The following is a 22,638-nucleotide window of genomic DNA, read 5'->3' as shown; positions in this document are numbered from 1 at the left end:
CCCTTCTCTTTGTCCTGCTTCCCACAAATCAACACAACACTGCAGCAGTATAGATTTGGGGGTGGTGAAGAATAATGACAGTGAGGCTAAAAAAGAGAAAGAAAAGTCCCAGAAGTCCTGCAGGCTTCCTTGCTAAATGCAGCTGAACATAGAGCGCACCTTCTTTACTGCAAAGCAAATACATTAAAAATGTTGAGGAGAGACTAATTGAAAAATACATATTACGGGGACAGCACTGGGACCTGCTTTATTTTTTCAATTAGTCTTGAAAACAAAAAAGATTTCTCTCCTGAAAGCTGTTAAAAATATGGAACGCTTCACGAATTTGCGTGTCATCCTTGCGCAGGGGCCATGCTAATCTTCTCTGTATCGTTCCAATTTTAGTATATGTGCTGCCGAAGCGAGCACACTTTATTGATGAACTGACAATGTTTATAAACTCTCTAAATCTACAGTCTCTAGACATAGGGTGGCCTGGCAGAGATGCTCAGATGGCCAGTACGCATTCAAATCTGAGCCAATGGTCAAAAATGGATGAAGAGTAGCAATCCATTATTCTTCACTGCATTTGTGGTCCAAGACTAAACACACCGTAAGTATGTAGATTATACCAGGTTTGCAAAGGCTCCTGGGTCGGGCTACAGACAAGGAGCATTGTGACGTCACGCTGCCTGTGGAACAGTGATATTAAAGGTGAAACAGCTGCACAGTAGGTTAGGTGAAGGGCTCTGAGAGTGGAAAGGCAGCATGCTTGGGTCCCTGGACAAGGTGAGCTTATGATAATGTGTCTGAATGTTCACCTGTGTTGTAATATTAAACCCCTTATTGTTGTAAACGCCTACTTACTAAGGAGTTCTCAAGCTCAGCCCCACACAGACCTGGAACTGATTATGTTAATGCAAACTATTTAAGAAACTGAGCCTGATCTAAAAGATTTCCTTGGATCTAGGACCATTTCGCCTAGCTTTTAGGTGCTTCCTTCTCCTAAAGTCCTTTGTAAAACTTGGGAAAACCTCACAGAACAGACTTCCAGGAGGTCAGATGGGTTCCCTTGTGCCTTCACACACACATACACACACTTTCTAGCCCACTTAAGGACAAAAGGATGCGTAAGTCTACATAGGGCCAGTGGCGCAATGGATAACGCGTCTGACTACGGATCAGAAGATTGTAGGTTCGACTCCTATCTGGCTCGGAAGGGTTGTAGGTCCCTGTTTGATTATATTCCTGTGGAATTTTTATTTACCTCAGACTTGTTGTAGGTTCAATATTCTCCAGCAGGACTCATCCAGCAGTTGTTCCACGGTAGAGCGCAAGTAATAGGACCACAGCTAGTTAAACGTTTCCCATTTGCTGCTGGACTCTATGTGATGGCCGTCACGTGGTGTGCTGCTTTTGTATTTCAACATGGGTCCCTGATACTCTTAATTGCGAAAAAGCTTGTTGACAAAAGTGTGTGTGCGCGAGGGTCTGTGGACGTAGGCAGGTGTGTGCACTTGAATGCTTACCCATTTACATGTGTGAGAGGAACAAACCAACTCCCTGTGGGCTGCAGGCTTACAACTGGTAGCCCCAGTAGCCAGGCAGAACCACAGGTAAGGAGAGAGAGAAAGTTGGTCCATTATTAGAGAAGGACCATAAGCATCTTGCACTGCTACCTTCTTCCCCTCTCAGCCACGATCGGCCAAGACCTCTCTATTAGGGTAGAGGGTGAACATTTCTTGGACCTCAGAAACTGAGGGATGTAGACCCAATATGTCCTCCAAGCGCCTAGACACCTGGTGCCCAATCTGGCATGGTGTTTTTCAGCTTACCCGACCAATCCGGTTGCAAGGTGGACTTTAACAATACTGCTAAAAAGGCACTCCCAGACATCCCTGAGGCCTTCATTTGCATAGGCCCTGCCCTTCTCTTTGTCCTGCTTCCCACAAATCAACACAACACTGCAGCAGTATAGATTTGGGGGTGGTGAAGAATAATGACAGTGAGGCTAAAAAAGAGAAAGAAAAGTCCCAGAAGTCCTGCAGGCTTCCTTGCTAAATGCAGCTGAACATAGAGCGCACCTTCTTTACTGCAAAGCAAATACATTAAAAATGTTGAGGAGAGACTAATTGAAAAATACATATTACGGGGACAGCACTGGGACCTGCTTTATTTTTTCAATTAGTCTTGAAAACAAAAAAGATTTCTCTCCTGAAAGCTGTTAAAAATATGGAACGCTTCACGAATTTGCGTGTCATCCTTGCGCAGGGGCCATGCTAATCTTCTCTGTATCGTTCCAATTTTAGTATATGTGCTGCCGAAGCGAGCACACTTTATTGATGAACTGACAATGTTTATAAACTCTCTAAATCTACAGTCTCTAGACATAGGGTGGCCTGGCAGAGATGCTCAGATGCCCAGTACGCATTCAAATCTGAGCCAATGGTCAAAAATGTATGAAGAGTAGCAATCCATTATTCTTCACTGCATTTGTGGTCCAAGACTAAACACACCGTAAGTATGTAGATTATACCAGGTTTGCAAAGGCTCCTGGGTCGGGCTACAGACAAGGAGCATTGTGACGTCACGCTGCCTGTGGAACAGTGATATTAAAGGTGAAACAGCTGCACAGTAGGTTAGGTGAAGGGCTCTGAGAGTGGAAAGGCAGCATGCTTGGGTCCCTGGACAAGGTGAGCTTATGATAATGTGTCTGAATGTTCACCTGTGTTGTAATATTAAACCCCTTATTGTTGTAAACGCCTACTTACTAAGGAGTTCTCAAGCTCAGCCCCACACAGACCTGGAACTGATTATGTTAATGCAAACTATTTAAGAAACTGAGCCTGATCTAAAAGATTTCCTTGGATCTAGGACCATTTCGCCTAGCTTTTAGGTGCTTCCTTCTCCTAAAGTCCTTTGTAAAACTTGGGAAAACCTCACAGAACAGACTTCCAGGAGGTCAGATGGGTTCCCTTGTGCCTTCACACACACATACACACACTTTCTAGCCCACTTAAGGACAAAAGGATGCGTAAGTCTACATAGGGCCAGTGGCGCAATGGATAACGCGTCTGACTACGGATCAGAAGATTGTAGGTTCGACTCCTATCTGGCTCGGAAGGGTTGTAGGTCCCTGTTTGATTATATTCCTGTGGAATTTTTATTTACCTCAGACTTGTTGTAGGTTCAATATTCTCCAGCAGGACTCATCCAGCAGTTGTTCCACGGTAGAGCGCAAGTAATAGGACCACAGCTAGTTAAACGTTTCCCATTTGCTGCTGGACTCTATGTGATGGCCGTCACGTGGTGTGCTGCTTTTGTATTTCAACATGGGTCCCTGATACTCTTAATTGCGAAAAAGCTTGTTGACAAAAGTGTGTGTGCGCGAGGGTCTGTGGACGTAGGCAGGTGTGTGCACTTGAATGCTTACCCATTTACATGTGTGAGAGGAACAAACCAACTCCCTGTGGGCTGCAGGCTTACAACTGGTAGCCCCAGTAGCCAGGCAGAACCACAGGTAAGGAGAGAGAGAAAGTTGGTCCATTATTAGAGAAGGACCATAAGCATCTTGCACTGCTACCTTCTTCCCCTCTCAGCCACGATCGGCCAAGACCTCTCTATTAGGGTAGAGGGTGAACATTTCTTGGACCTCAGAAACTGAGGGATGTAGACCCAATATGTCCTCCAAGCGCCTAGACACCTGGTGCCCAATCTGGCATGGTGTTTTTCAGCTTACCCGACCAATCCGGTTGCAAGGTGGACTTTAACAATACTGCTAAAAAGGCACTCCCAGACATCCCTGAGGCCTTCATTTGCATAGGCCCTGCCCTTCTCTTTGTCCTGCTTCCCACAAATCAACACAACACTGCAGCAGTATAGATTTGGGGGTGGTGAAGAATAATGACAGTGAGGCTAAAAAAGAGAAAGAAAAGTCCCAGAAGTCCTGCAGGCTTCCTTGCTAAATGCAGCTGAACATAGAGCGCACCTTCTTTACTGCAAAGCAAATACATTAAAAATGTTGAGGAGAGACTAATTGAAAAATACATATTACGGGGACAGCACTGGGACCTGCTTTATTTTTTCAATTAGTCTTGAAAACAAAAAAGATTTCTCTCCTGAAAGCTGTTAAAAATATGGAACGCTTCACGAATTTGCGTGTCATCCTTGCGCAGGGGCCATGCTAATCTTCTCTGTATCGTTCCAATTTTAGTATATGTGCTGCCGAAGCGAGCACACTTTATTGATGAACTGACAATGTTTATAAACTCTCTAAATCTACAGTCTCTAGACATAGGGTGGCCTGGCAGAGATGCTCAGATGGCCAGTACGCATTCAAATCTGAGCCAATGGTCAAAAATGGATGAAGAGTAGCAATCCATTATTCTTCACTGCATTTGTGGTCCAAGACTAAACACACCGTAAGTATGTAGATTATACCAGGTTTGCAAAGGCTCCTGGGTCGGGCTACAGACAAGGAGCATTGTGACGTCACGCTGCCTGTGGAACAGTGATATTAAAGGTGAAACAGCTGCACAGTAGGTTAGGTGAAGGGCTCTGAGAGTGGAAAGGCAGCATGCTTGGGTCCCTGGACAAGGTGAGCTTATGATAATGTGTCTGAATGTTCACCTGTGTTGTAATATTAAACCCCTTATTGTTGTAAACGCCTACTTACTAAGGAGTTCTCAAGCTCAGCCCCACACAGACCTGGAACTGATTATGTTAATGCAAACTATTTAAGAAACTGAGCCTGATCTAAAAGATTTCCTTGGATCTAGGACCATTTCGCCTAGCTTTTAGGTGCTTCCTTCTCCTAAAGTCCTTTGTAAAACTTGGGAAAACCTCACAGAACAGACTTCCAGGAGGTCAGATGGGTTTCCTTGTGCCTTCACACACACATACACACACTTTCTAGCCCACTTAAGGACAAAAGGATGCGTAAGTCTACATAGGGCCAGTGGCGCAATGGATAACGCGTCTGACTACGGATCAGAAGATTGTAGGTTCGACTCCTATCTGGCTCGGAAGGGTTGTAGGTCCCTGTTTGATTATATTCCTGTGGAATTTTTATTTACCTCAGACTTGTTGTAGGTTCAATATTCTCCAGCAGGATTCATCCAGCAGTTGTTCCACGGTAGAGCGCAAGTAATAGGACCACAGCTAGTTAAACGTTTCCCATTTGCTGCTGGACTCTATGTGATGGCCGTCACGTGGTGTGCTGCTTTTGTATTTCAACATGGGTCCCTGATACTCTTAATTGCGAAAAAGCTTGTTGACAAAAGTGTGTGTGCGCGAGGGTCTGTGGACGTAGGCAGGTGTGTGCACTTGAATGCTTACCCATTTACATGTGTGAGAGGAACAAACCAACTCCCTGTGGGCTGCAGGCTTACAACTGGTAGCCCCAGTAGCCAGGCAGAACCACAGGTAAGGAGAGAGAGAAAGTTGGTCCATTATTAGAGAAGGACCATAAGCATCTTGCACTGCTACCTTCTTCCCCTCTCAGCCACGATCGGCCACGATCGGCCAAGGCCTCTCTATTAGGGTAGAGGGTGAACATTTCTTGGACCTCAGAAACTGAGGGATGTAGACCCAATATGTCCTCCAAGCGCCTAGAGACCTGGTGCCCAATCTGGCATGGTGTTTTTCAGCTTACCCGACCAATCCGGTTGCAAGGTGGACTTTAACAATACTGCTAAAAAGGCACTCCCAGACATCCCTGAGGCCTTCATTTGCATAGGCCCTGCCCTTCTCTTTGTCCTGATTCCCACAAATCAACACAACACTGCAGCAGTATAGATTTGGGGGTGGTGAAGAATAATGACAGTGAGGCTAAAAAAGAGAAAGAAAAGTCCCAGAAGTCCTGCAGGCTTCCTTGCTAAATGCAGCTGAACATAGAGCGCACCTTCTTTACTGCAAAGCAAATACATTAAAAATGTTGAGGAGAGACTAATTGAAAAATACATATTACGGGGACAGCACTGGGACCTGCTTTATTTTTTCAATTAGTCTTGAAAACAAAAAAGATTTCTCTCCTGAAAGCTGTTAAAAATATGGAACGCTTCACGAATTTGCGTGTCATCCTTGCGCAGGGGCCATGCTAATCTTCTCTGTATCGTTCCAATTTTAGTATATGTGCTGCCGAAGCGAGCACACTTTATTGATGAACTGACAATGTTTATAAACTCTCTAAATCTACAGTCTCTAGACATAGGGTGGCCTGGCAGAGATGCTCAGATGCCCAGTACGCATTCAAATCTGAGCCAATGGTCAAAAATGTATGAAGAGTAGCAATCCATTATTCTTCACTGCATTTGTGGTCCAAGACTAAACACACCGTAAGTATGTAGATTATACCAGGTTTGCAAAGGCTCCTGGGTCGGGCTACAGACAAGGAGCATTGTGACGTCACGCTGCCTGTGGAACAGTGATATTAAAGGTGAAACAGCTGCACAGTAGGTTAGGTGAAGGGCTCTGAGAGTGGAAAGGCAGCATGCTTGGGTCCCTGGACAAGGTGAGCTTATGATAATGTGTCTGAATGTTCACCTGTGTTGTAATATTAAACCCCTTATTGTTGTAAACGCCTACTTACTAAGGAGTTCTCAAGCTCAGCCCCACACAGACCTGGAACTGATTATGTTAATGCAAACTATTTAAGAAACTGAGCCTGATCTAAAAGATTTCCTTGGATCTAGGACCATTTCGCCTAGCTTTTAGGTGCTTCCTTCTCCTAAAGTCCTTTGTAAAACTTGGGAAAACCTCACAGAACAGACTTCCAGGAGGTCAGATGGGTTCCCTTGTGCCTTCACACACACATACACACACTTTCTAGCCCACTTAAGGACAAAAGGATGCGTAAGTCTACATAGGGCCAGTGGCGCAATGGATAACGCGTCTGACTACGGATCAGAAGATTGTAGGTTCGACTCCTATCTGGCTCGGAAGGGTTGTAGGTCCCTGTTTGATTATATTCCTGTGGAATTTTTATTTACCTCAGACTTGTTGTAGGTTCAATATTCTCCAGCAGGACTCATCCAGCAGTTGTTCCACGGTAGAGCGCAAGTAATAGGACCACAGCTAGTTAAACGTTTCCCATTTGCTGCTGGACTCTATGTGATGGCCGTCACGTGGTGTGCTGCTTTTGTATTTCAACATGGGTCCCTGATACTCTTAATTGCGAAAAAGCTTGTTGACAAAAGTGTGTGTGCGCGAGGGTCTGTGGACGTAGGCAGGTGTGTGCACTTGAATGCTTACCCATTTACATGTGTGAGAGGAACAAACCAACTCCCTGTGGGCTGCAGGCTTACAACTGGTAGCCCCAGTAGCCAGGCAGAACCACAGGTAAGGAGAGAGAGAAAGTTGGTCCATTATTAGAGAAGGACCATAAGCATCTTGCACTGCTACCTTCTTCCCCTCTCAGCCACGATCGGCCAAGACCTCTCTATTAGGGTAGAGGGTGAACATTTCTTGGACCTCAGAAACTGAGGGATGTAGACCCAATATGTCCTCCAAGCGCCTAGACACCTGGTGCCCAATCGGGCATGGTGTTTTTCAGCTTACCCGACCAATCCGGTTGCAAGGTGGACTTTAACAATACTGCTAAAAAGGCACTCCCAGACATCCCTGAGGCCTTCATTTGCATAGGCCCTGCCCTTCTCTTTGTCCTGCTTCCCACAAATCAACACAACACTGCAGCAGTATAGATTTGGGGGTGGTGAAGAATAATGACAGTGAGGCTAAAAAAGAGAAAGAAAAGTCCCAGAAGTCCTGCAGGCTTCCTTGCTAAATGCAGCTGAACATAGAGCGCACCTTCTTTACTGCAAAGCAAATACATTAAAAATGTTGAGGAGAGACTAATTGAAAAATACATATTACGGGGACAGCACTGGGACCTGCTTTATTTTTTCAATTAGTCTTGAAAACAAAAAAGATTTCTCTCCTGAAAGCTGTTAAAAATATGGAACGCTTCACGAATTTGCGTGTCATCCTTGCGCAGGGGCCATGCTAATCTTCTCTGTATCGTTCCAATTTTAGTATATGTGCTGCCGAAGCGAGCACACTTTATTGATGAACTGACAATGTTTATAAACTCTCTAAATCTACAGTCTCTAGACATAGGGTGGCCTGGCAGAGATGCTCAGATGCCCAGTACGCATTCAAATCTGAGCCAATGGTCAAAAATGTATGAAGAGTAGCAATCCATTATTCTTCACTGCATTTGTGGTCCAAGACTAAACACACCGTAAGTATGTAGATTATACCAGGTTTGCAAAGGCTCCTGGGTCGGGCTACAGACAAGGAGCATTGTGACGTCACGCTGCCTGTGGAACAGTGATATTAAAGGTGAAACAGCTGCACAGTAGGTTAGGTGAAGGGCTCTGAGAGTGGAAAGGCAGCATGCTTGGGTCCCTGGACAAGGTGAGCTTATGATAATGTGTCTGAATGTTCACCTGTGTTGTAATATTAAACCCCTTATTGTTGTAAACGCCTACTTACTAAGGAGTTCTCAAGCTCAGCCCCACACAGACCTGGAACTGATTATGTTAATGCAAACTATTTAAGAAACTGAGCCTGATCTAAAAGATTTCCTTGGATCTAGGACCATTTCGCCTAGCTTTTAGGTGCTTCCTTCTCCTAAAGTCCTTTGTAAAACTTGGGAAAACCTCACAGAACAGACTTCCAGGAGGTCAGATGGGTTCCCTTGTGCCTTCACACACACATACACACACTTTCTAGCCCACTTAAGGACAAAAGGATGCGTAAGTCTACATAGGGCCAGTGGCGCAATGGATAACGCGTCTGACTACGGATCAGAAGATTGTAGGTTCGACTCCTATCTGGCTCGGAAGGGTTGTAGGTCCCTGTTTGATTATATTCCTGTGGAATTTTTATTTACCTCAGACTTGTTGTAGGTTCAATATTCTCCAGCAGGACTCATCCAGCAGTTGTTCCACGGTAGAGCGCAAGTAATAGGACCACAGCTAGTTAAACGTTTCCCATTTGCTGCTGGACTCTATGTGATGGCCGTCACGTGGTGTGCTGCTTTTGTATTTCAACATGGGTCCCTGATACTCTTAATTGCGAAAAAGCTTGTTGACAAAAGTGTGTGTGCGCGAGGGTCTGTGGACGTAGGCAGGTGTGTGCACTTGAATGCTTACCCATTTACATGTGTGAGAGGAACAAACCAACTCCCTGTGGGCTGCAGGCTTACAACTGGTAGCCCCAGTAGCCAGGCAGAACCACAGGTAAGGAGAGAGAGAAAGTTGGTCCATTATTAGAGAAGGACCATAAGCATCTTGCACTGCTACCTTCTTCCCCTCTCAGCCACGATCGGCCAAGACCTCTCTATTAGGGTAGAGGGTGAACATTTCTTGGACCTCAGAAACTGAGGGATGTAGACCCAATATGTCCTCCAAGCGCCTAGACACCTGGTGCCCAATCTGGCATGGTGTTTTTCAGCTTACCCGACCAATCCGGTTGCAAGGTGGACTTTAACAATACTGCTAAAAAGGCACTCCCAGACATCCCTGAGGCCTTCATTTGCATAGGCCCTGCCCTTCTCTTTGTCCTGCTTCCCACAAATCAACACAACACTGCAGCAGTATAGATTTGGGGGTGGTGAAGAATAATGACAGTGAGGCTAAAAAAGAGAAAGAAAAGTCCCAGAAGTCCTGCAGGCTTCCTTGCTAAATGCAGCTGAACATAGAGCGCACCTTCTTTACTGCAAAGCAAATACATTAAAAATGTTGAGGAGAGACTAATTGAAAAATACATATTACGGGGACAGCACTGGGACCTGCTTTATTTTTTCAATTAGTCTTGAAAACAAAAAAGATTTCTCTCCTGAAAGCTGTTAAAAATATGGAACGCTTCACGAATTTGCGTGTCATCCTTGCGCAGGGGCCATGCTAATCTTCTCTGTATCGTTCCAATTTTAGTATATGTGCTGCCGAAGCGAGCACACTTTATTGATGAACTGACAATGTTTATAAACTCTCTAAATCTACAGTCTCTAGACATAGGGTGGCCTGGCAGAGATGCTCAGATGGCCAGTACGCATTCAAATCTGAGCCAATGGTCAAAAATGGATGAAGAGTAGCAATCCATTATTCTTCACTGCATTTGTGGTCCAAGACTAAACACACCGTAAGTATGTAGATTATACCAGGTTTGCAAAGGCTCCTGGGTCGGGCTACAGACAAGGAGCATTGTGACGTCACGCTGCCTGTGGAACAGTGATATTAAAGGTGAAACAGCTGCACAGTAGGTTAGGTGAAGGGCTCTGAGAGTGGAAAGGCAGCATGCTTGGGTCCCTGGACAAGGTGAGCTTATGATAATGTGTCTGAATGTTCACCTGTGTTGTAATATTAAACCCCTTATTGTTGTAAACGCCTACTTACTAAGGAGTTCTCAAGCTCAGCCCCACACAGACCTGGAACTGATTATGTTAATGCAAACTATTTAAGAAACTGAGCCTGATCTAAAAGATTTCCTTGGATCTAGGACCATTTCGCCTAGCTTTTAGGTGCTTCCTTCTCCTAAAGTCCTTTGTAAAACTTGGGAAAACCTCACAGAACAGACTTCCAGGAGGTCAGATGGGTTTCCTTGTGCCTTCACACACACATACACACACTTTCTAGCCCACTTAAGGACAAAAGGATGCGTAAGTCTACATAGGGCCAGTGGCGCAATGGATAACGCGTCTGACTACGGATCAGAAGATTGTAGGTTCGACTCCTATCTGGCTCGGAAGGGTTGTAGGTCCCTGTTTGATTATATTCCTGTGGAATTTTTATTTACCTCAGACTTGTTGTAGGTTCAATATTCTCCAGCAGGATTCATCCAGCAGTTGTTCCACGGTAGAGCGCAAGTAATAGGACCACAGCTAGTTAAACGTTTCCCATTTGCTGCTGGACTCTATGTGATGGCCGTCACGTGGTGTGCTGCTTTTGTATTTCAACATGGGTCCCTGATACTCTTAATTGCGAAAAAGCTTGTTGACAAAAGTGTGTGTGCGCGAGGGTCTGTGGACGTAGGCAGGTGTGTGCACTTGAATGCTTACCCATTTACATGTGTGAGAGGAACAAACCAACTCCCTGTGGGCTGCAGGCTTACAACTGGTAGCCCCAGTAGCCAGGCAGAACCACAGGTAAGGAGAGAGAGAAAGTTGGTCCATTATTAGAGAAGGACCATAAGCATCTTGCACTGCTACCTTCTTCCCCTCTCAGCCACGATCGGCCACGATCGGCCAAGGCCTCTCTATTAGGGTAGAGGGTGAACATTTCTTGGACCTCAGAAACTGAGGGATGTAGACCCAATATGTCCTCCAAGCGCCTAGAGACCTGGTGCCCAATCTGGCATGGTGTTTTTCAGCTTACCCGACCAATCCGGTTGCAAGGTGGACTTTAACAATACTGCTAAAAAGGCACTCCCAGACATCCCTGAGGCCTTCATTTGCATAGGCCCTGCCCTTCTCTTTGTCCTGATTCCCACAAATCAACACAACACTGCAGCAGTATAGATTTGGGGGTGGTGAAGAATAATGACAGTGAGGCTAAAAAAGAGAAAGAAAAGTCCCAGAAGTCCTGCAGGCTTCCTTGCTAAATGCAGCTGAACATAGAGCGCACCTTCTTTACTGCAAAGCAAATACATTAAAAATGTTGAGGAGAGACTAATTGAAAAATACATATTACGGGGACAGCACTGGGACCTGCTTTATTTTTTCAATTAGTCTTGAAAACAAAAAAGATTTCTCTCCTGAAAGCTGTTAAAAATATGGAACGCTTCACGAATTTGCGTGTCATCCTTGCGCAGGGGCCATGCTAATCTTCTCTGTATCGTTCCAATTTTAGTATATGTGCTGCCGAAGCGAGCACACTTTATTGATGAACTGACAATGTTTATAAACTCTCTAAATCTACAGTCTCTAGACATAGGGTGGCCTGGCAGAGATGCTCAGATGCCCAGTACGCATTCAAATCTGAGCCAATGGTCAAAAATGTATGAAGAGTAGCAATCCATTATTCTTCACTGCATTTGTGGTCCAAGACTAAACACACCGTAAGTATGTAGATTATACCAGGTTTGCAAAGGCTCCTGGGTCGGGCTACAGACAAGGAGCATTGTGACGTCACGCTGCCTGTGGAACAGTGATATTAAAGGTGAAACAGCTGCACAGTAGGTTAGGTGAAGGGCTCTGAGAGTGGAAAGGCAGCATGCTTGGGTCCCTGGACAAGGTGAGCTTATGATAATGTGTCTGAATGTTCACCTGTGTTGTAATATTAAACCCCTTATTGTTGTAAACGCCTACTTACTAAGGAGTTCTCAAGCTCAGCCCCACACAGACCTGGAACTGATTATGTTAATGCAAACTATTTAAGAAACTGAGCCTGATCTAAAAGATTTCCTTGGATCTAGGACCATTTCGCCTAGCTTTTAGGTGCTTCCTTCTCCTAAAGTCCTTTGTAAAACTTGGGAAAACCTCACAGAACAGACTTCCAGGAGGTCAGATGGGTTCCCTTGTGCCTTCACACACACATACACACACTTTCTAGCCCACTTAAGGACAAAAGGATGCGTAAGTCTACATAGGGCCAGTGGCGCAATGGATAACGCGTCTGACTACGGATCAGAAGATTGTAGGTTCGACTCCTATCTGGCTCGGAAGGGTTGTAGGTCCCTGTTTGATTATATTCCTGTGGAATTTTTATTTACCTCAGACTTGTTGTAGGTTCAATATTCTCCAGCAGGACTCATCCAGCAGTTGTTCCACGGTAGAGCGCAAGTAATAGGACCACAGCTAGTTAAACGTTTCCCATTTGCTGCTGGACTCTATGTGATGGCCGTCACGTGGTGTGCTGCTTTTGTATTTCAACATGGGTCCCTGATACTCTTAATTGCGAAAAAGCTTGTTGACAAAAGTGTGTGTGCGCGAGGGTCTGTGGACGTAGGCAGGTGTGTGCACTTGAATGCTTACCCATTTACATGTGTGAGAGGAACAAACCAACTCCCTGTGGGCTGCAGGCTTACAACTGGTAGCCCCAGTAGCCAGGCAGAACCACAGGTAAGGAGAGAGAGAAAGTTGGTCCATTATTAGAGAAGGACCATAAGCATCTTGCACTGCTACCTTCTTCCCCTCTCAGCCACGATCGGCCAAGACCTCTCTATTAGGGTAGAGGGTGAACATTTCTTGGACCTCAGAAACTGAGGGATGTAGACCCAATATGTCCTCCAAGCGCCTAGAGACCTGGTGCCCAATCTGGCATGGTGTTTTTCAGCTTACCCGACCAATCCGGTTGCAAGGTGGACTTTAACAATACTGCTAAAAAGGCACTCCCAGACATCCCTGAGGCCTTCATTTGCATAGGCCCTGCCCTTCTCTTTGTCCTGATTCCCACAAATCAACACAACACTGCAGCAGTATAGATTTGGGGGTGGTGAAGAATAATGACAGTGAGGCTAAAAAAGAGAAAGAAAAGTCCCAGAAGTCCTGCAGGCTTCCTTGCTAAATGCAGCTGAACATAGAGCGCACCTTCTTTACTGCAAAGCAAATACATTAAAAATGTTGAGGAGAGACTAATTGAAAAATACATATTACGGGGACAGCACTGGGACCTGCTTTATTTTTTCAATTAGTCTTGAAAACAAAAAAGATTTCTCTCCTGAAAGCTGTTAAAAATATGGAACGCTTCACGAATTTGCGTGTCATCCTTGCGCAGGGGCCATGCTAATCTTCTCTGTATCGTTCCAATTTTAGTATATGTGCTGCCGAAGCGAGCACACTTTATTGATGAACTGACAATGTTTATAAACTCTCTAAATCTACAGTCTCTAGACATAGGGTGGCCTGGCAGAGATGCTCAGATGGCCAGTACGCATTCAAATCTGAGCCAATGGTCAAAAATGGATGAAGAGTAGCAATCCATTATTCTTCACTGCATTTGTGGTCCAAGACTAAACACACCGTAAGTATGTAGATTATACCAGGTTTGCAAAGGCTCCTGGGTCGGGCTACAGACAAGGAGCATTGTGACGTCACGCTGCCTGTGGAACAGTGATATTAAAGGTGAAACAGCTGCACAGTAGGTTAGGTGAAGGGCTCTGAGAGTGGAAAGGCAGCATGCTTGGGTCCCTGGACAAGGTGAGCTTATGATAATGTGTCTGAATGTTCACCTGTGTTGTAATATTAAACCCCTTATTGTTGTAAACGCCTACTTACTAAGGAGTTCTCAAGCTCAGCCCCACACAGACCTGGAACTGATTATGTTAATGCAAACTATTTAAGAAACTGAGCCTGATCTAAAAGATTTCCTTGGATCTAGGACCATTTCGCCTAGCTTTTAGGTGCTTCCTTCTCCTAAAGTCCTTTGTAAAACTTGGGAAAACCTCACAGAACAGACTTCCAGGAGGTCAGATGGGTTTCCTTGTGCCTTCACACACACATACACACACTTTCTAGCCCACTTAAGGACAAAAGGATGCGTAAGTCTACATAGGGCCAGTGGCGCAATGGATAACGCGTCTGACTACGGATCAGAAGATTGTAGGTTCGACTCCTATCTGGCTCGGAAGGGTTGTAGGTCCCTGTTTGATTATATTCCTGTGGAATTTTTATTTACCTCAGACTTGTTGTAGGTTCAATATTCTCCAGCAGGATTCATCCAGCAGTTGTTCCACGGTAGAGCGCAAGTAATAGGACCACAGCTAGTTAAACGTTTCCCATTTGCTGCTGGACTCTATGTGATGGCCGTCACGTGGTGTGCTGCTTTTGTATTTCAACATGGGTCCCTGATACTCTTAATTGCGAAAAAGCTTGTTGACAAAAGTGTGTGTGCGCGAGGGTCTGTGGACGTAGGCAGGTGTGTGCACTTGAATGCTTACCCATTTACATGTGTGAGAGGAACAAACCAACTCCCTGTGGGCTGCAGGCTTACAACTGGTAGCCCCAGTAGCCAGGCAGAACCACAGGTAAGGAGAGAGAGAAAGTTGGTCCATTATTAGAGAAGGACCATAAGCATCTTGCACTGCTACCTTCTTCCCCTCTCAGCCACGATCGGCCAAGACCTCTCTATTAGGGTAGAGGGTGAACATTTCTTGGACCTCAGAAACTGAGGGATGTAGACCCAATATGTCCTCCAAGCGCCTAGAGACCTGGTGCCCAATCTGGCATGGTGTTTTTCAGCTTACCCGACCAATCCGGTTGCAAGGTGGACTTTAACAATACTGCTAAAAAGGCACTCCCAGACATCCCTGAGGCCTTCATTTGCATAGGCCCTGCCCTTCTCTTTGTCCTGATTCCCACAAATCAACACAACACTGCAGCAGTATAGATTTGGGGGTGGTGAAGAATAATGACAGTGAGGCTAAAAAAGAGAAAGAAAAGTCCCAGAAGTCCTGCAGGCTTCCTTGCTAAATGCAGCTGAACATAGAGCGCACCTTCTTTACTGCAAAGCAAATACATTAAAAATGTTGAGGAGAGACTAATTGAAAAATACATATTACGGGGACAGCACTGGGACCTGCTTTATTTTTTCAATTAGTCTTGAAAACAAAAAAGATTTCTCTCCTGAAAGCTGTTAAAAATATGGAACGCTTCACGAATTTGCGTGTCATCCTTGCGCAGGGGCCATGCTAATCTTCTCTGTATCGTTCCAATTTTAGTATATGTGCTGCCGAAGCGAGCACACTTTATTGATGAACTGACAATGTTTATAAACTCTCTAAATCTACAGTCTCTAGACATAGGGTGGCCTGGCAGAGATGCTCAGATGCCCAGTACGCATTCAAATCTGAGCCAATGGTCAAAAATGTATGAAGAGTAGCAATCCATTATTCTTCACTGCATTTGTGGTCCAAGACTAAACACACCGTAAGTATGTAGATTATACCAGGTTTGCAAAGGCTCCTGGGTCGGGCTACAGACAAGGAGCATTGTGACGTCACGCTGCCTGTGGAACAGTGATATTAAAGGTGAAACAGCTGCACAGTAGGTTAGGTGAAGGGCTCTGAGAGTGGAAAGGCAGCATGCTTGGGTCCCTGGACAAGGTGAGCTTATGATAATGTGTCTGAATGTTCACCTGTGTTGTAATATTAAACCCCTTATTGTTGTAAACGCCTACTTACTAAGGAGTTCTCAAGCTCAGCCCCACACAGACCTGGAACTGATTATGTTAATGCAAACTATTTAAGAAACTGAGCCTGATCTAAAAGATTTCCTTGGATCTAGGACCATTTCGCCTAGCTTTTAGGTGCTTCCTTCTCCTAAAGTCCTTTGTAAAACTTGGGAAAACCTCACAGAACAGACTTCCAGGAGGTCAGATGGGTTCCCTTGTGCCTTCACACACACATACACACACTTTCTAGCCCACTTAAGGACAAAAGGATGCGTAAGTCTACATAGGGCCAGTGGCGCAATGGATAACGCGTCTGACTACGGATCAGAAGATTGTAGGTTCGACTCCTATCTGGCTCGGAAGGGTTGTAGGTCCCTGTTTGATTATATTCCTGTGGAATTTTTATTTACCTCAGACTTGTTGTAGGTTCAATATTCTCCAGCAGGACTCATCCAGCAGTTGTTCCACGGTAGAGCGCAAGTAATAGGACCACAGCTAGTTAAACGTTTCCCATTTGCTGCTGGACTCTATGTGATGGCCGTCACGTGGTGTGCTGCTTTTGTATTTCAACATGGGTCCCTGATACTCTTAATTGCGAAAAAGCTTGTTGACAAAAGTGTGTGTGCGCGAGGGTCTGTGGACGTAGGCAGGTGTGTGCACTTGAATGCTTACCCATTTACATGTGTGAGAGGAACAAACCAACTCCCTGTGGGCTGCAGGCTTACAACTGGTAGCCCCAGTAGCCAGGCAGAACCACAGGTAAGGAGAGAGAGAAAGTTGGTCCATTATTAGAGAAGGACCATAAGCATCTTGCACTGCTACCTTCTTCCCCTCTCAGCCACGATCGGCCACGATCGGCCAAGGCCTCTCTATTAGGGTAGAGGGTGAACATTTCTTGGACCTCAGAAACTGAGGGATGTAGACCCAATATGTCCTCCAAGCGCCTAGAGACCTGGTGCCCAATCTGGCATGGTGTTTTTCAGCTTACCCGACCAATCCGGTTGCAAGGTGGACTTTAACAATACTGCTAAAAAGGCACTCCCAGACATCCCTGAGGCCTTCATTTGCATAGGCCCTGCCCTTCTCTTTGTCCTGATTCCCACAAATCAACACAACACTGCAGCAGTATAGATTTGGGGGTGGTGAAGAATAATGACAGTGAGGCTAAAAAAGAGAAAGAAAAGTCCCAGAAGTCCTGCAGGCTTCCTTGCTAAATGCAGCTGAACATAGAGCGCACCTTCTTTACTGCAAAGCAAATACATTAAAAATGTTGAGGAGAGACTAATTGAAAAATACATATTACGGGGACAGCACTGGGACCTGCTTTATTTTTTCAATTAGTCTTGAAAACAAAAAAGATTTCTCTCCTGAAAGCTGTTAAAAATATGGAACGCTTCACGAATTTGCGTGTCATCCTTGCGCAGGGGCCATGCTAATCTTCTCTGTATCGTTCCAATTTTAGTATATGTGCTGCCGAAGCGAGCACACTTTATTGATGAACTGACAATGTTTATAAACTCTCTAAATCTACAGTCTCTAGACATAGGGTGGCCTGGCAGAGATGCTCAGATGCCCAGTACGCATTCAAATCTGAGCCAATGGTCAAAAATGTATGAAGAGTAGCAATCCATTATTCTTCACTGCATTTGTGGTCCAAGACTAAACACACCGTAAGTATGTAGATTATACCAGGTTTGCAAAGGCTCCTGGGTCGGGCTACAGACAAGGAGCATTGTGACGTCACGCTGCCTGTGGAACAGTGATATTAAAGGTGAAACAGCTGCACAGTAGGTTAGGTGAAGGGCTCTGAGAGTGGAAAGGCAGCATGCTTGGGTCCCTGGACAAGGTGAGCTTATGATAATGTGTCTGAATGTTCACCTGTGTTGTAATATTAAACCCCTTATTGTTGTAAACGCCTACTTACTAAGGAGTTCTCAAGCTCAGCCCCACACAGACCTGGAACTGATTATGTTAATGCAAACTATTTAAGAAACTGAGCCTGATCTAAAAGATTTCCTTGGATCTAGGACCATTTCGCCTAGCTTTTAGGTGCTTCCTTCTCCTAAAGTCCTTTGTAAAACTTGGGAAAACCTCACAGAACAGACTTCCAGGAGGTCAGATGGGTTCCCTTGTGCCTTCACACACACATACACACACTTTCTAGCCCACTTAAGGACAAAAGGATGCGTAAGTCTACATAGGGCCAGTGGCGCAATGGATAACGCGTCTGACTACGGATCAGAAGATTGTAGGTTCGACTCCTATCTGGCTCGGAAGGGTTGTAGGTCCCTGTTTGATTATATTCCTGTGGAATTTTTATTTACCTCAGACTTGTTGTAGGTTCAATATTCTCCAGCAGGACTCATCCAGCAGTTGTTCCACGGTAGAGCGCAAGTAATAGGACCACAGCTAGTTAAACGTTTCCCATTTGCTGCTGGACTCTATGTGATGGCCGTCACGTGGTGTGCTGCTTTTGTATTTCAACATGGGTCCCTGATACTCTTAATTGCGAAAAAGCTTGTTGACAAAAGTGTGTGTGCGCGAGGGTCTGTGGACGTAGGCAGGTGTGTGCACTTGAATGCTTACCCATTTACATGTGTGAGAGGAACAAACCAACTCCCTGTGGGCTGCAGGCTTACAACTGGTAGCCCCAGTAGCCAGGCAGAACCACAGGTAAGGAGAGAGAGAAAGTTGGTCCATTATTAGAGAAGGACCATAAGCATCTTGCACTGCTACCTTCTTCCCCTCTCAGCCACGATCGGCCAAGACCTCTCTATTAGGGTAGAGGGTGAACATTTCTTGGACCTCAGAAACTGAGGGATGTAGACCCAATATGTCCTCCAAGCGCCTAGACACCTGGTGCCCAATCGGGCATGGTGTTTTTCAGCTTACCCGACCAATCCGGTTGCAAGGTGGACTTTAACAATACTGCTAAAAAGGCACTCCCAGACATCCCTGAGGCCTTCATTTGCATAGGCCCTGCCCTTCTCTTTGTCCTGCTTCCCACAAATCAACACAACACTGCAGCAGTATAGATTTGGGGGTGGTGAAGAATAATGACAGTGAGGCTAAAAAAGAGAAAGAAAAGTCCCAGAAGTCCTGCAGGCTTCCTTGCTAAATGCAGCTGAACATAGAGCGCACCTTCTTTACTGCAAAGCAAATACATTAAAAATGTTGAGGAGAGACTAATTGAAAAATACATATTACGGGGACAGCACTGGGACCTGCTTTATTTTTTCAATTAGTCTTGAAAACAAAAAAGATTTCTCTCCTGAAAGCTGTTAAAAATATGGAACGCTTCACGAATTTGCGTGTCATCCTTGCGCAGGGGCCATGCTAATCTTCTCTGTATCGTTCCAATTTTAGTATATGTGCTGCCGAAGCGAGCACACTTTATTGATGAACTGACAATGTTTATAAACTCTCTAAATCTACAGTCTCTAGACATAGGGTGGCCTGGCAGAGATGCTCAGATGCCCAGTACGCATTCAAATCTGAGCCAATGGTCAAAAATGTATGAAGAGTAGCAATCCATTATTCTTCACTGCATTTGTGGTCCAAGACTAAACACACCGTAAGTATGTAGATTATACCAGGTTTGCAAAGGCTCCTGGGTCGGGCTACAGACAAGGAGCATTGTGACGTCACGCTGCCTGTGGAACAGTGATATTAAAGGTGAAACAGCTGCACAGTAGGTTAGGTGAAGGGCTCTGAGAGTGGAAAGGCAGCATGCTTGGGTCCCTGGACAAGGTGAGCTTATGATAATGTGTCTGAATGTTCACCTGTGTTGTAATATTAAACCCCTTATTGTTGTAAACGCCTACTTACTAAGGAGTTCTCAAGCTCAGCCCCACACAGACCTGGAACTGATTATGTTAATGCAAACTATTTAAGAAACTGAGCCTGATCTAAAAGATTTCCTTGGATCTAGGACCATTTCGCCTAGCTTTTAGGTGCTTCCTTCTCCTAAAGTCCTTTGTAAAACTTGGGAAAACCTCACAGAACAGACTTCCAGGAGGTCAGATGGGTTCCCTTGTGCCTTCACACACACATACACACACTTTCTAGCCCACTTAAGGACAAAAGGATGCGTAAGTCTACATAGGGCCAGTGGCGCAATGGATAACGCGTCTGACTACGGATCAGAAGATTGTAGGTTCGACTCCTATCTGGCTCGGAAGGGTTGTAGGTCCCTGTTTGATTATATTCCTGTGGAATTTTTATTTACCTCAGACTTGTTGTAGGTTCAATATTCTCCAGCAGGACTCATCCAGCAGTTGTTCCACGGTAGAGCGCAAGTAATAGGACCACAGCTAGTTAAACGTTTCCCATTTGCTGCTGGACTCTATGTGATGGCCGTCACGTGGTGTGCTGCTTTTGTATTTCAACATGGGTCCCTGATACTCTTAATTGCGAAAAAGCTTGTTGACAAAAGTGTGTGTGCGCGAGGGTCTGTGGACGTAGGCAGGTGTGTGCACTTGAATGCTTACCCATTTACATGTGTGAGAGGAACAAACCAACTCCCTGTGGGCTGCAGGCTTACAACTGGTAGCCCCAGTAGCCAGGCAGAACCACAGGTAAGGAGAGAGAGAAAGTTGGTCCATTATTAGAGAAGGACCATAAGCATCTTGCACTGCTACCTTCTTCCCCTCTCAGCCACGATCGGCCAAGACCTCTCTATTAGGGTAGAGGGTGAACATTTCTTGGACCTCAGAAACTGAGGGATGTAGACCCAATATGTCCTCCAAGCGCCTAGACACCTGGTGCCCAATCTGGCATGGTGTTTTTCAGCTTACCCGACCAATCCGGTTGCAAGGTGGACTTTAACAATACTGCTAAAAAGGCACTCCCAGACATCCCTGAGGCCTTCATTTGCATAGGCCCTGCCCTTCTCTTTGTCCTGCTTCCCACAAATCAACACAACACTGCAGCAGTATAGATTTGGGGGTGGTGAAGAATAATGACAGTGAGGCTAAAAAAGAGAAAGAAAAGTCCCAGAAGTCCTGCAGGCTTCCTTGCTAAATGCAGCTGAACATAGAGCGCACCTTCTTTACTGCAAAGCAAATACATTAAAAATGTTGAGGAGAGACTAATTGAAAAATACATATTACGGGGACAGCACTGGGACCTGCTTTATTTTTTCAATTAGTCTTGAAAACAAAAAAGATTTCTCTCCTGAAAGCTGTTAAAAATATGGAACGCTTCACGAATTTGCGTGTCATCCTTGCGCAGGGGCCATGCTAATCTTCTCTGTATCGTTCCAATTTTAGTATATGTGCTGCCGAAGCGAGCACACTTTATTGATGAACTGACAATGTTTATAAACTCTCTAAATCTACAGTCTCTAGACATAGGGTGGCCTGGCAGAGATGCTCAGATGGCCAGTACGCATTCAAATCTGAGCCAATGGTCAAAAATGGATGAAGAGTAGCAATCCATTATTCTTCACTGCATTTGTGGTCCAAGACTAAACACACCGTAAGTATGTAGATTATACCAGGTTTGCAAAGGCTCCTGGGTCGGGCTACAGACAAGGAGCATTGTGACGTCACGCTGCCTGTGGAACAGTGATATTAAAGGTGAAACAGCTGCACAGTAGGTTAGGTGAAGGGCTCTGAGAGTGGAAAGGCAGCATGCTTGGGTCCCTGGACAAGGTGAGCTTATGATAATGTGTCTGAATGTTCACCTGTGTTGTAATATTAAACCCCTTATTGTTGTAAACGCCTACTTACTAAGGAGTTCTCAAGCTCAGCCCCACACAGACCTGGAACTGATTATGTTAATGCAAACTATTTAAGAAACTGAGCCTGATCTAAAAGATTTCCTTGGATCTAGGACCATTTCGCCTAGCTTTTAGGTGCTTCCTTCTCCTAAAGTCCTTTGTAAAACTTGGGAAAACCTCACAGAACAGACTTCCAGGAGGTCAGATGGGTTTCCTTGTGCCTTCACACACACATACACACACTTTCTAGCCCACTTAAGGACAAAAGGATGCGTAAGTCTACATAGGGCCAGTGGCGCAATGGATAACGCGTCTGACTACGGATCAGAAGATTGTAGGTTCGACTCCTATCTGGCTCGGAAGGGTTGTAGGTCCCTGTTTGATTATATTCCTGTGGAATTTTTATTTACCTCAGACTTGTTGTAGGTTCAATATTCTCCAGCAGGATTCATCCAGCAGTTGTTCCACGGTAGAGCGCAAGTAATAGGACCACAGCTAGTTAAACGTTTCCCATTTGCTGCTGGACTCTATGTGATGGCCGTCACGTGGTGTGCTGCTTTTGTATTTCAACATGGGTCCCTGATACTCTTAATTGCGAAAAAGCTTGTTGACAAAAGTGTGTGTGCGCGAGGGTCTGTGGACGTAGGCAGGTGTGTGCACTTGAATGCTTACCCATTTACATGTGTGAGAGGAACAAACCAACTCCCTGTGGGCTGCAGGCTTACAACTGGTAGCCCCAGTAGCCAGGCAGAACCACAGGTAAGGAGAGAGAGAAAGTTGGTCCATTATTAGAGAAGGACCATAAGCATCTTGCACTGCTACCTTCTT

General features: G+C 45.2%; 24 non-coding genes across 24 annotated transcripts; 12 read left to right on the top strand and 12 right to left on the bottom strand.

The window, feature by feature from the left end:
• Positions 1–301: 301 nt before the first annotated feature.
• Positions 302–408, bottom strand: LOC147704232 (U6 spliceosomal RNA). The gene has a single exon (XR_015298849.1). It is a non-coding gene; the product is annotated as a U6 spliceosomal RNA (small nuclear RNA).
• Positions 409–1,122: 714 nt separating this feature from the next.
• Positions 1,123–1,195, top strand: TRNAR-ACG (transfer RNA arginine (anticodon ACG)). Its single transcript has one exon. It is a non-coding gene; the product is annotated as a tRNA-Arg (tRNA).
• Positions 1,196–2,205: 1,010 nt separating this feature from the next.
• Positions 2,206–2,312, bottom strand: LOC147704230 (U6 spliceosomal RNA). Its single transcript, XR_015298848.1, has one exon. It is a non-coding gene; the product is annotated as a U6 spliceosomal RNA (small nuclear RNA).
• Positions 2,313–3,026: 714 nt separating this feature from the next.
• On the top strand, positions 3,027–3,099 carry TRNAR-ACG (transfer RNA arginine (anticodon ACG)). The gene has a single exon. It is a non-coding gene; the product is annotated as a tRNA-Arg (tRNA).
• A 1,010-nt stretch (positions 3,100–4,109) lies between these two features.
• Positions 4,110–4,216, bottom strand: LOC147704228 (U6 spliceosomal RNA). Its single transcript, XR_015298847.1, has one exon. It is a non-coding gene; the product is annotated as a U6 spliceosomal RNA (small nuclear RNA).
• A 714-nt stretch (positions 4,217–4,930) lies between these two features.
• Positions 4,931–5,003, top strand: TRNAR-ACG (transfer RNA arginine (anticodon ACG)). Its single transcript has one exon. It is a non-coding gene; the product is annotated as a tRNA-Arg (tRNA).
• Positions 5,004–6,023: 1,020 nt separating this feature from the next.
• Positions 6,024–6,130, bottom strand: LOC147704226 (U6 spliceosomal RNA). Its single transcript, XR_015298846.1, has one exon. It is a non-coding gene; the product is annotated as a U6 spliceosomal RNA (small nuclear RNA).
• Positions 6,131–6,844: 714 nt separating this feature from the next.
• Positions 6,845–6,917, top strand: TRNAR-ACG (transfer RNA arginine (anticodon ACG)). Its single transcript has one exon. It is a non-coding gene; the product is annotated as a tRNA-Arg (tRNA).
• A 1,010-nt stretch (positions 6,918–7,927) lies between these two features.
• On the bottom strand, positions 7,928–8,034 carry LOC147704224 (U6 spliceosomal RNA). The gene has a single exon (XR_015298845.1). It is a non-coding gene; the product is annotated as a U6 spliceosomal RNA (small nuclear RNA).
• A 714-nt stretch (positions 8,035–8,748) lies between these two features.
• Positions 8,749–8,821, top strand: TRNAR-ACG (transfer RNA arginine (anticodon ACG)). Its single transcript has one exon. It is a non-coding gene; the product is annotated as a tRNA-Arg (tRNA).
• A 1,010-nt stretch (positions 8,822–9,831) lies between these two features.
• LOC147704222 (U6 spliceosomal RNA) lies at positions 9,832–9,938 on the bottom strand. Its single transcript, XR_015298844.1, has one exon. It is a non-coding gene; the product is annotated as a U6 spliceosomal RNA (small nuclear RNA).
• A 714-nt stretch (positions 9,939–10,652) lies between these two features.
• TRNAR-ACG (transfer RNA arginine (anticodon ACG)) lies at positions 10,653–10,725 on the top strand. Its single transcript has one exon. It is a non-coding gene; the product is annotated as a tRNA-Arg (tRNA).
• A 1,020-nt stretch (positions 10,726–11,745) lies between these two features.
• Positions 11,746–11,852, bottom strand: LOC147704220 (U6 spliceosomal RNA). The gene has a single exon (XR_015298843.1). It is a non-coding gene; the product is annotated as a U6 spliceosomal RNA (small nuclear RNA).
• Positions 11,853–12,566: 714 nt separating this feature from the next.
• Positions 12,567–12,639, top strand: TRNAR-ACG (transfer RNA arginine (anticodon ACG)). The gene has a single exon. It is a non-coding gene; the product is annotated as a tRNA-Arg (tRNA).
• A 1,010-nt stretch (positions 12,640–13,649) lies between these two features.
• On the bottom strand, positions 13,650–13,756 carry LOC147704218 (U6 spliceosomal RNA). The gene has a single exon (XR_015298842.1). It is a non-coding gene; the product is annotated as a U6 spliceosomal RNA (small nuclear RNA).
• Positions 13,757–14,470: 714 nt separating this feature from the next.
• On the top strand, positions 14,471–14,543 carry TRNAR-ACG (transfer RNA arginine (anticodon ACG)). Its single transcript has one exon. It is a non-coding gene; the product is annotated as a tRNA-Arg (tRNA).
• Positions 14,544–15,553: 1,010 nt separating this feature from the next.
• Positions 15,554–15,660, bottom strand: LOC147704216 (U6 spliceosomal RNA). Its single transcript, XR_015298841.1, has one exon. It is a non-coding gene; the product is annotated as a U6 spliceosomal RNA (small nuclear RNA).
• Positions 15,661–16,374: 714 nt separating this feature from the next.
• TRNAR-ACG (transfer RNA arginine (anticodon ACG)) lies at positions 16,375–16,447 on the top strand. Its single transcript has one exon. It is a non-coding gene; the product is annotated as a tRNA-Arg (tRNA).
• A 1,020-nt stretch (positions 16,448–17,467) lies between these two features.
• Positions 17,468–17,574, bottom strand: LOC147704214 (U6 spliceosomal RNA). Its single transcript, XR_015298840.1, has one exon. It is a non-coding gene; the product is annotated as a U6 spliceosomal RNA (small nuclear RNA).
• Positions 17,575–18,288: 714 nt separating this feature from the next.
• TRNAR-ACG (transfer RNA arginine (anticodon ACG)) lies at positions 18,289–18,361 on the top strand. Its single transcript has one exon. It is a non-coding gene; the product is annotated as a tRNA-Arg (tRNA).
• A 1,010-nt stretch (positions 18,362–19,371) lies between these two features.
• LOC147704212 (U6 spliceosomal RNA) lies at positions 19,372–19,478 on the bottom strand. Its single transcript, XR_015298839.1, has one exon. It is a non-coding gene; the product is annotated as a U6 spliceosomal RNA (small nuclear RNA).
• A 714-nt stretch (positions 19,479–20,192) lies between these two features.
• On the top strand, positions 20,193–20,265 carry TRNAR-ACG (transfer RNA arginine (anticodon ACG)). The gene has a single exon. It is a non-coding gene; the product is annotated as a tRNA-Arg (tRNA).
• Positions 20,266–21,275: 1,010 nt separating this feature from the next.
• On the bottom strand, positions 21,276–21,382 carry LOC147704210 (U6 spliceosomal RNA). The gene has a single exon (XR_015298838.1). It is a non-coding gene; the product is annotated as a U6 spliceosomal RNA (small nuclear RNA).
• A 714-nt stretch (positions 21,383–22,096) lies between these two features.
• TRNAR-ACG (transfer RNA arginine (anticodon ACG)) lies at positions 22,097–22,169 on the top strand. Its single transcript has one exon. It is a non-coding gene; the product is annotated as a tRNA-Arg (tRNA).
• Positions 22,170–22,638: the final 469 nt, after the last annotated feature.

This window comes from Lissotriton vulgaris, chromosome 7 (assembly GCF_964263255.1).
Source record: "Lissotriton vulgaris chromosome 7, aLisVul1.2, whole genome shotgun sequence".
NCBI lineage: Eukaryota > Metazoa > Chordata > Amphibia > Caudata > Salamandridae > Lissotriton > Lissotriton vulgaris.
This window is presented reverse-complemented; position numbering and strand designations above follow the sequence as displayed.